General features: G+C 40.3%; 1 pseudogene across 1 annotated transcript; it reads right to left on the reverse strand.

Moving 5' to 3' along the window:
* Positions 1-4,985: 4,985 nt before the first annotated feature.
* On the reverse strand, positions 4,986-7,110 carry LOC308648206 (small ribosomal subunit protein eS6-like; annotated as a pseudogene). The gene is made up of 2 exons: positions 7,000-7,110; positions 4,986-5,747 (listed from the first exon to the last, which is right to left on the reverse strand). The product of its transcript is annotated as a small ribosomal subunit protein eS6-like (transcript).
* Between the last annotated feature and the right edge of the window lie 4,070 nt (positions 7,111-11,180).

Consider the following 11,180-nt stretch of genomic DNA (forward strand, 5'->3'; position numbering starts at 1 on the left):
GCTGTGAATATTTGCCATGTGTGGAGAGTGGTGACAGTGACTGGGAGACCAATGTCTGAGATTGGGGTCCCTGATGACTTCATGGCTGTGGCATACTTGGAGGCTGGGAAGTCTTATACAAAGGCATAGGACAGGGGCAGGGGATGTGGCTCAAGTGGTAGCACGCTCGCCTGGCATGCGTGCGACCCGGGTTCGATCCTCAGCACCATATACCAACAAAGATGTTGTGTCCGCCGAGAACTAAAAAAAAAATAAATATTAAAAATTCTCTCTCTCTCTCTCTCCTCTCTCACTCTCTCTAAAAAAAAAAAATTAAAAAAAAATTAAAAAAAAAAACAACAACAAAGGCATAGGACACTGGAACCTGCTAGTTTGGCGGCGCTGGTCGCAGCAGCCATGGTGTTGCAGGGACCTTCCTTTAGGTGTCCTTTTTTCTTTAAGACCTGAGTTCAGAATCTGAAAATTGGCTCAGATATGAAAGTGGGCAAGAAATGCTAACTTTTTACTGGAGGCACCTGCTGTCAATTTTCTGACCTATTTCCTGTCCTTGTTCCACTAACAATCTCCATAATTCCCTGAGGGTCAGGCGTCCTTGACTGTCACTCTAACCTTCCAATTATAATCATTGCATCTACCTAGTTTCTGGCAGTAAGTACTGCCAAATGGCCTCTTATTTGAAGGCCCAATCACCCCATTGCCATTAGTGAGCCTAGCTTTGTAACAACCTCTCCTGTAGTTAGTCATGACCCACATGATAGAAACACTATCAAACTCCTAGTGATACTGGTGCACCTTTTACCAATATGTTTTCTTTATGACCTTGGTAATGGTGTATCTTCTAGGTATTTCCATGAAACAATCATTTGACAGATTTTTCTAGCCTTATATTTTTCACTTACATTCATTTCTCTAAGCTTTCTAATCATAAACAATCAGTTTTGGCAGTTCTGCCTTTTTTATTTATATTTTTTTACTTCACATGAGCTGTAGCATTTTCCATGCTTTTAATAGCCACTGTAGTAGCAATTCTGCAAATTTGGGATCTTTAGCAAGGTAATAAATGCTGTATCTCAAGAAAGTGCTTGCCTACCACATGTGAGGAACTAGGTTTGATCCTCAGCACCACATAAAAAAATAAACAAGTAAAGGGATTGTGTCCATCTATTTTTATTATTTTTTAAATTTTTAGTTGTAGTTGAATATAATATCTTTAAAAATATATATATATATATGCATATATAATTTAGAGATAGGATCTCACTAAGTTGCTTAGGGCCTCACTAAATTGCTGAGGCTGGCTTTGAACTCAATCCTTCTGCCTCAGCCTCCCAAACCACTGGGATTACAGGCATGCCCCGCCATACCTGGCTGAAAAACTTGGTTATCTTGATAAGCACCCTCAGAATGCAGTCCTTGTTATTCTCCCAACTCCTGGCATTACTGCTTTGCTAGTTCTTGTAGCTTTTTTGGGTATAGTTTCTTTCCTCTTTTATCAGACCCAATATGTGTCTCACTTGGTTAGAAGTGTAGTGACCAGGGCAAAGGGTAAAGGGAGATTTGCTGTGTATGGGGGCTGTACATGCAATTTGCAGGAGACAGGCCTGTCTATAAGAAAGACAAGCACCAGATGTGATGGCCCACAACTGTAATCCCAGATATTCTGGAGGCTGAGGCAGGAGGATTGCAAGTTTAATGCCAGCCTGGGCAACTTTTCCAGACCCTTTTCTACATAAAAAAATGTCTGAGGATATAACTCAGTGGTAGAATGCTTGCCTAGCATAGGTTCCATCCCTAGGACAACAAAAAGAAAAAATGAGGGACCTGAGAATGTACTCATTTGTTCAATTCGTAATACTGATGGGGGAAGGAGACCTCTTCAGGAGCATTAACCAACTACTCCTATCCCAAATTCCATTATATCCCAGATAATGCCCTGGCCTTCGTTTAACAGATCTGCCTTGCAAGTTCAACCTTATTGGAAATCAGGCTACTCTGATGATTATCCTGGACTTCCACTTTCCTTTCTCTCAGATTGTAGATATATTTTTAAAATATTTATTTTTTTAGTTTTAGGTGGACACAGTGTCTTTATTTTACATTTATGTGGTGCTGAGGATTGAACTTAGTGCCTCATGCATGCTAGGCGAGCACTCTACCACTGAGCCCAGATTGTAGATATTTAAAGCTTCTTTATATGTGACTAAGGAGGCCCAGGCTTTCACACCTGACTTTCAGTAACAGTCACCCAATTCCACTATCTTTATCATTACTATAACTCCCTTTTTTTTCGTAAGTCTGATATCCACCAGCTAGTACATTTCCTTCCACTGGCATACTATGTACCCTATTCATCAACAATGAAATAGTCAATATCTTGACTTGATCCACTACACTATCTTGTAGTAGATCTTTGGATGGCCTACCTCCTAAACTTCATTGCCTATTTTCTCAGACCACTCCTGGCAACAATTGTTGCTGATTGCATTCTCAGGAAACCGACTCAGGCCATGCAGTGGTACATGCCTGTAATCCAAGCTATTCAGAAGGTTGAGGAGGAAGAATTGCAAGTTCAAGCCCAGCCTGGGCAATTTAGAGATACCCTGATCAAAAGAAAATAATAAAAAGGGCTGGGGACGTAGCTCAGTGGAGAGGTAGAGTGCAATCATCAGTGTCAGGGGAAAAAAAAAGTAGACTCCGATGGAGATTAGCATGCAGGATATTTATCAGAGAGTATCCCTGGGATTAACAATTTTGGAAGAGAGAGAAAGAGAAGATGAGCTGAAGTGTGGGCCTGATTATCATGTCAATCTGTGACATGGACACTCTGAAGCTAGAATCAGAGTTGACCCATATTAAGTTGAAATAACCAGACTTATTTTGTGTGTGTGGTGCTGGGGATTAAACTCAGGGATGCTCTACCACTGAGCTACATCCCCAGTACTTTTCTTTTGTGACAGAGTCTTGCTAGCTGCTCAGGATGATCCTGAACTCGGAATCCTCCTGTTTTAGTCTCCCAAATTGCTGAGATTATAAGCATGCCCCACCATACTGGCTTGGCCAGACCTTTTTAGCCCTGCCTTAGTCATTAGATGTAGTCCACATGGGAAGGGTGTGAATTTATACATGAGGACTCTGCAACTTGACTCTGAAGAATCTAAGAGCTAAATGTTGTCGGCTGGGGAAGCAAGTCCTTCCTTCCTGGACAACACATCTTTATCCATCCAGAAATTGAGACACATAGAGGTCCTAAAGTCATCTAGTTGTTAAGTGATAGAACCCATCTCACTTCAAAGTCATGAATCATGGTCTTAAACTTTAATTTTTTGGGGGATAGGGTAGGGTACCAGGGATTTAATCCAGGGCGATTAACCATTGAGCCACATCCCAGCCCTTTTTATTTTGAAATAGTGTCAAATTGCTTAGGGCCTCAGTAAGTTGCTGAAGTTGGCTTTGAACTTGTGATCCTCCTGCCTCAGCCTCCTGAATTTCTGAGATTACAGGTGTACAACATCATACCTGGCTTTGAGATCTATTTACTAACATGAAACTAAAGTGACTGGAAAGTAAGGAGAATGGAACAAGAGTGATCTCAATTTATGGAAAGGAAAATGACTGCTAGGATTACAGGCATGCACCACTGTGCTCAGCTAACTTTAATTCTTTTTTTTTTAATATTTATTTTTAGTTCTCGGTGGACACAACATCTTTGTTGGTATGTGGTGCTGAGGATCGAACCCGGGCCGCACGCATGCCAGGCGAGTGCGCTACTGCTTGAGCCACATCCCCAGCCCCTAACTTTAATTCTTGAGTGTAATTATTTACTCATTACTTGAGACATATGTCACAGTTGATTGTAACAGCTGTTTGAAACCACTAATACCAGGGAATCACACAATTTTAATTTCTTTAGAAAAAATTTATTGTGGAAATTTTCAAACATAAACAGAAAATAGAAATGTATAATGATCTGACAAGTATTCAACAGTTACCTTAGAAATCCTACAATATAAATTTTTGCTTTATCAAAGGCCAAACTTGTGGGGTTGTTTAATAATACAGGATTCCCTATCTTACATATTTCACATGTCAAATAGATGAGAAACCAGCTTTCTGTGCCAGGCACTGAATGAATTTCTGCAGAAACAAAGGTGAACAAGATACCATTCTTACAACCAAATTTAGTGATTCTTGAATGCAAGTGAAAATCATCTACAAACTTGTTAAAATTCAAGTCTGAACTCGTGATGTAGCTCATTCTCAGTGGTAGAGCATTTGTCTAACATGGGCACTGCACTTGGTTCAATCCCCAGTACCACCAAAAAACTATTTCAAAAGATGAGCCCAAGATAACCTCTGAGAATGACATGAAAAGTTTAAAGATGAAAAAAAATGTAGCCTTGGGCTGGGGATGTGGCTCAAGTGGTAGCGCGCTCGCCTGGCATGCGTGCGGCCCGGGTTCGATCCTCAGCACCACATACCAACAAAGATGTTGTGTCCGCCGAAAACTAAAAAAAAAAATAAATATTAAAAATTCTCTCTCTCCTCTCTCACTTTCTCCTCTCTCACTCTCTCTTAAAAAAAAAAAAAAAGAAAAAAGAAAAAAAATGTAGCCTTGAAAAACCTGTTATCTGCCATTATATAGGAGTTTTCAGAAGATACCAAATAATTAATCTACTCATTGGACAAATATTTGATGACTGATTACTTTTTCCCAGGTACTGGTGGGCATCCCTTTTGTCTAAATTTCTTCCTATATTCTACATTCAGATGCTTCTATGTCTCAAAAGCATTAGGTACTTCTATTGATTATTGCTTTTAGTTTATGTGTCTTTAGTCTCACTGCTGGCTCCTTATAGCATATTTCCTTTGTCTGAAAAGTGAAAATTTCTTTGGCATTTGTCTCTTTTATATATATTTGTGTGTGTGTGTGTGTGTGTGTGTGTGTGTGCGCGCGTATTTTTTTTTTGAAGGTCTGATCTTATTTATTTGTTACTGATAAAAATTCTTATTTTTGACTGGACTCAGAAGTAGAAGCTCTCAGAGAAGACAGCCTATGTCTCTTGGCAATCTGTTCCTGGCGTTTTTCTTTGGCTTCTTTCATTCTCTTGGCCAAAAGTTTGGCATATTCTGCAGCCTCTTCTTCTTAGAATGCTGTTTCTTCAGAGCAATATGCAGGCGCTTGTGTTGCAGGACACGTGGAGTAACAAGACGCTGAATCTTTGGTGCTTTGGTCCTGGGTTTTTTACCTTCCTTGTTTAAGGGTTTTCTGACAACATATTGGTGGACATCATCTTCCTTAGAGAGATTGAAAAGTTTGCGGATTCTACTAGCTCTTTTGGGTCCCAGTCTTCGAGGTACAGTAGTTTCAGTAAGTCCAGGAATATCCTTCTCTCCTTTTTTAACAATAACCAAGTTGAGAACGCTCAGATTGGCATCCACAATGCAATCTCGAACAGATTTGCACTTTCTCTCTCCAGTTCGCCTGGGTCTATAACATGAGTGCCCCTTACTCAGTAGTAGGCGAACACGGCCATGGGTCAAGACACCCTGCTTCATGGGAAAACGTTGTTTGTCGTTCCCACACTGATTCGGACCACATAACCCTTCCATTCTTCACCCAGAGCATCCGCAGCAACTTCTGTGGCCATATGCTTCTCATAAAAAGTACAAAGTTTGCGTTCATCGTCCACTTCAATGAGTTTCTGACAGCCAGTGGCTGGGAAGGAGATATTCAGACCCTTCTCTACCTGGAGCCAGGACCTTGGTGTGATGGGACTGACGCAGTGTTCTAAGCGTGTGTGTGTGTAATTTTTTAGTTGTAAGTTGACACAATATTTTAATTTTATTTATTTATTTTTAGGTAGTGATGATGATCGAACCCAGGACCTCGCACGAGCTAGGTGAGCACTCTACCGCTGAGCCAGCAGGCATTTGTCTCTTTTTTTTGCTTAATAATGTTCCATTTTTTAAAAATGCCTCTCTGAGAAGGTGACATTTGGCCTTTAATATTTATTTTTTAGTTTTTGGCAGACACAACATCTTTGTTTGTATGTGGTGCTGAGGATCGAACCCGGGCCGCACGCATGCCAGGCGAGCGAGCTACCGCTTGAGCCACATCCTCAGCCCTCCATTTTCTTTCTTCACACCTTTACCAGTTAGGATGTTTTGGCTGATAGTAATACAAAACAGAATATTTCTGGCTTAAAGAAAATAATGTATTGATGGGGTTGGGGTATATCCCCTACATGAGGCCCTATGTTCAGTCTTGGACCACATGTATACACACACAAATCTATTGGTTCATGTGACTAAAAAGCCCAGAAGTAGGTCTGGCCTTAGGCTCAAACACTGTCAGGAGGAGACTGGCTTCTTTCTGTTTTTGGCTCTGCCTTATCTTTTGTGTGTGTGTGTGTGTGTGTGTGTGTGTGTGTGTGGTGCTGGAGATTGAACCCAGGGCCTTGGGCATGTGAGGCAAACACTCTACCAACTGAGCTATATCCCCCAGCCCTGCCTTACTCTTTATTAAATATTTTTTTAGGTTGTTGATGGACATTTATTTATTTATTTATTTATGGTCCTGAGAATCGAACCCAGTACTTCACACATGTGAGGCAAGTGCCATACCACTGAGCTACAACTATTGCCTTAATCTTTGTTATCTCACCCTACCTACACCCAGGCAACTCTAGATTCTCTCCTCAAGGTTGCAAAAATGGTTCCTATCTTTGTTTCTGCTTCCTGGCTACCATGAACTGAATAACTTTCCTCTGCCATGCTCTTCCTCCATGATATTCTGCCTTATCTCAGGCCCAGAGCAATGGAATTGACTGACCATGAACTGATCTTCTGAAATTTCTTTTGCATATTGGAAATGATAAGACACCAAGGACCAAGATCAGGAGAAACTATGAGGAAAAAGGGATTCAAGTCACTGTCCTGACTGCACTTAACTTTGAAAAAGAACTCCCAGAGGGTTTCAAGCAATCAAATATAGGTTACCAAGATGAGGGACTTCACATATAGGACAATGAGATAAAAATTTAAGATAGAATGAGTCATGAGTAGTCCATTGGTATGTTGCCAAATTTGCAGGGCAGGGCAGGACAACATCGAGGTCTATATTCAGAATTAAATCATATGGCCAAGAGTGGAGAAATGGTTTCTCTAATAATATTTGAGGTTACTTTACTACCAGGAGAGAAAATGCTACTTAGCAATCAATAGTGGAGTCTCATTGTCAGAGCCATGCTCCTGCAAGTCTAAAACCGTGGACCACAATCATTTGCTGGGCATTTACCCGAAAAAAGGGCTTACAATTGTAAATATGTATCCTTCATAGCACAGAAGCATCTCTCAAGGACTTGAGAGTCATTTCTCAGGAATGTAACCATCAAAAGAATAAGACTTCAGTCTCCAAGACTCCATGAGAAGACAGTATTCTAACTTTGATAATTATCTGCCAACAAACACAGCTGGCCTAATCTCACTTATACTAAACAATGCTTTGTACTTTCTACTTCTCTGGTTCTGAGCTCCAATCTTCCCCCTTAGTTACTTGCTTTTAGTTTTATAAAAATCACTAATTTTGGAGGTCACACATCTGAGCTATATTAGTTATAATGATAAAAAGTTCAAAGCCAGCCTTAGCAACTTAGAAAGATCCTGTCTTGGATGCTAACCCACAACAAGGGAAGGGAAGATTAGAAGTTCATTGGACTAGACAAAGGAGAATGAAGGGAAGGGAGGGGGAATGGTAATAGGAAAGACAGTAGGTTGAGTCAGACATATCTTTCCTATCCTCATATAAATAAAGGACCAATGTTAACTCCACATCATATACAACCACAATAATGGGATCCTAATTGGAACAAGTTATACTTATTCTATGTCTGTATAATATTTCAAAATATACTCTACTGTATATTTTGTATATAAAAAAGAATAATAAAAAGAGGAATATCACACATACACACAAAATCCTGTCTTAAAGAATAAGAATGGTTGGGCTGGGGATGTGGCTCAAGCGGTAGCGCGCTCGCCTGGCGTGTGTGCGGCCCGGGTTCGATCCTCAGCACCACATACCAACAAAGATGTTGTATCCGCCGAGAACTAGAAAATAAATGTTGGAGGTTCTCTCTCTCTCTCTCTCTCTCTCTCTCTCCTCTCTCACTCTCTCTTTAAAAAAAAAAAAAAAGAATAAGAATGGCTAGGGATGTGGCCCAATTGCAGAGCACCCCTGGTTTCCATCTCCCATACCACAAAAATAAGAGGAGAAGGAGGAGGAGACAGAATTGTGCTTGCTTTGGCAGCACATATACTAAAATTGGAATAAAACAGATATTAGCACAGCCCCTGTGCAAAGATGACATGCAAATTCATGAAGTGTTTCATTAAGAAGAAGTATGGCTGGGTACACTGGTGCATGCCTGTATTCTCTGGGTTGGGAGGCTGAGGCAGGAGGATTGCAAGTTCAAAGCCAGACTCAGCAACTCAGCGAGGTCCTAAGCAACTCAGTGAGTACCTGTTGCTAAATAAAATACAAAAAAGAGCAGGGGAATGTGACTCAGTAGTTAAGTGCTCCTGGTTCAATCCCCTGTACCAAGGTGGGGGAGGGGGAGAAGATGGTATGGTAAGTGCTGAAGTCAAAGACAAATCTGTGTGTGAGTTTGATCAGTAAGGAATTATGCTAACTGGAATTTTTCCAGTTCTGCAGATACAATGCCTTTCATAATTTCATGCTTTTGTGCGCACATGATTCCTCACCTGGATTGCTTTTCCCCTTGTCCTTCAATGCTCAGCTCATGTTCATCTAGGAAATGCTCCCTGACTCAGATGAGCAGATAAAGTACAAAGTAGTTTGGGGCTGGAGATGTGGCTCAAGCGGTGGCGCGCTCGCCTGGCATGCGTGCGGCCTGGTTTGATCCTCAGCACCACATACAAACAAAGATGTTGTGCCCGCCGAAAAACTAAAAAAATAAAAGATTAAAATTCTCTCTCTCTCTCTCTCTAAAAAAAAAAAAAAAAATACAAAGTAGTGGACAATGAGCACGTATCCCATATAGGGCGGGCACACGTGGTATGAATCCCTGCTCTACCACTTCACCAGTTTCAACAAGCTTGTGACCAGAAAGTTACTTAACAACTCTAATAAATTTCCTAAGCTGGAAAACTGGTGTCATATCGGTACCCATTTCATGGCATTGTCGTGAAGATTAAAAGAAAATGCCCAAAGAGTGCAAAGCCCAGTAACTGGCCTGTAAGTGCTCGTTACACTATTCATTGGGCCTAACTTGTACTTATTACCTCTCTCTTCTATAGTTCTTTTTTTTAATATTTATTTTTTTAGTTGTAGTTGTACCCAATACCTTTATTTATTTTTATGTGGTGCTGCAGATCGAACCCAGGGTGTGCACTTGCTAGGCGAGTGCTCTACCGGGGAGCCACAATCCCAGCCCCTCTTCTATAGTTCTTTTCACATGCTACAATTATTTGCTTATACTAGATTGTGTGTTCATTGAGCACTATCCCAGAGTTTAACAATAACAATTAGCTTTATTGAACACTTACAAAAGTTTCTAAAAGGACTGAGGATGTAGCTCACTTGTCTAGCATGTGCAAGATTCTGGGTTTCTTTTGAAAAAAAAAAACCCCACAGATTATGCTATACATTTTTTAAATATTTATTTTTTAGAAGTAGTTGGACACAATACCTTTATTTTATTTATTTATTTTTATGTGGTACTGAGTATTAAACCCAGGACCTTGCACATGCTAGACAAGTGCTCTACCACTAAGCCACAACCCCAACTACATTAAGGTGCTGCTACTTTTTTTTTTTTTTTTTTTTTGGTATTGAGGATTGAACCTAGGAAGAGCTTTGTTGCCATCATGGTCTTCCTTCCCTCCACTAATTATGACATGTATTACTTTCATTATCATTACTTTTGTGTGTGTGTGATGCTGGGGATTGAACCCAGGCCCTTGTGCATGCTAGATACACACTCTTTAACTGAGCTACCTGCTAGTATTATTATTCAATTCTATATCATTTATAATGTAAACAAAATTTCCTTTTTACCACAAATAAGCTACAGCTCAGGCTGCTGTCAGAAACTTTTATTGGTCAGCATCTATTTTCTACTGGAGAAACTGTACCCCAAGCTGTTACTGGATCAGGTCCAAGGAGGTCCCCAGAAGGGAGTAGAAACCTCCAGTCAGCTCTGGTAAACTTTGTTTGTTTGCTTTTTTTTTTTTTTTTTTTTTTTTTTTGGTACCAGGGATTGAACCCAAGGGTGTTTTAACTTTTTAACTACTGAGCCACACCCCCCAACCCTTTTTATTTCTTATTTTGAGACAGGGTCTCACTAAATTGCCCAAATGGGCCTTGGAACTTTCAAACCTCCTGCCTTGACCTCTGAAACAGTTGGAATTACAGACATATGTTACTGCATCCAACACATATTTCTTCTGGATTTGAAAAAGTTTATTCCCCTCAGGCCTCCCTTTCCACACTATGGTAAATATTCATGGAGTTGGGACTGGGGAGATAGCTCAGTTGGTAGAGTGCTTGCCTCCTGTGTACAAGGCCCTGGGTTCAATCCCCAGCAAAACACACACACACACAATTATTCATGGAGATTCCTATACATAAGGAAACAACTGACAACCAATGATAGAGTAATGCAAATCAAAGCCACAATAAGGCACCACTTCACACAAATTTGAATAACTATAGAAACAACAACAAAAAGAAACGGGGTGATGTGGAGAAATTTGAACCATTATGCATTGTTGATAGAAATATGAAATTGTAGAGCCACTGTAGAAAATGGTATGGCAGTTCCAAAAAAATTAAAAAGAGTTACCTAATGATCCAGCCATTCCACTTCTGGACACATACCAAAAAGAAATAAAACCAGAGACTTGGAAAAACAAAAACAAAACGATTTAGGAATAAACTTAACCAAGAAGACAAAAGAAAGATTTGTACATTGGAAATTATAAAATACTAATGAGCTGCCTGTGGTGGCCCACACTTGTAATCCCAGCCACTACTGAGGCTAAGGAGGGAGGATTACAAGATCAAAACCAGCCTCAGCAATTTATTGAGGCCCTGAGCAACTTAACGAGACCTAGTCTCAAAATAAAAAATAAAAAGGGGTGGGGATGTAGCTCAGTGG

This window comes from Spermophilus citellus (assembly GCF_964194105.1).
Source record: "Spermophilus citellus genome assembly, chromosome: 4".
Lineage (NCBI taxonomy): Eukaryota > Metazoa > Chordata > Mammalia > Rodentia > Sciuridae > Spermophilus > Spermophilus citellus.